Raw genomic sequence first — 611 nt, forward strand, 5'->3', positions numbered from 1 at the left:
GGAGCCGGAGCCCACACTTCCGGGGTCCACGAGGCCCGCCCCCTCCCGCCGGATGTGACCCCTCCCTCCAACGTCCGGGCGCTAGGAGCTGGGGTCCACGCCACTCATCCCGCAGCACGTTGTGCGCGCCGGGGGCCTCTGATTCACCCCGACACAGTCCTCCCGTCCCCCCCACACACACTCCAGCTGCCAGCCGGGACCACACCCACGGGAAGGCCCAAGAGATCCCTCTAGCGCACGGTGGAGCCCGCCCCGCGCAGGCCATTGCCCCTCCCCCAGAAGGGACACCGCCCATTGGGCGGAACCCAAGCCTCCAGTGCGAGTGCGCCTGCGCAAGCGTCTGCTGCTTCTCTGGTAGGCGGGAGAGGGTCTCCTTTCTTAACAGAGCTCGGCCTTGCGGGGGGTCTGCTCAAAGTGACCCAAAGGAGACCCGAAAGGAAACAAATGGAACCTCAGCACCGAGGGACTCCCTACATGGTCTGAGCTCAGACTGCGGAACCCCCCCACGCCCGGACTGGTGTGATCACAGTGCTAAGTGTCCCCTGGCAAACAGCAGTGGCTGTCAGTCTGGAACTGACTGGCGGGCTCCTCAAAACAACACTTGAGTAGCT

This window comes from Phocoena phocoena, chromosome 8 (genome assembly GCF_963924675.1).
Source record: "Phocoena phocoena chromosome 8, mPhoPho1.1, whole genome shotgun sequence".
Classification (NCBI taxonomy): domain Eukaryota; kingdom Metazoa; phylum Chordata; class Mammalia; order Artiodactyla; family Phocoenidae; genus Phocoena; species Phocoena phocoena.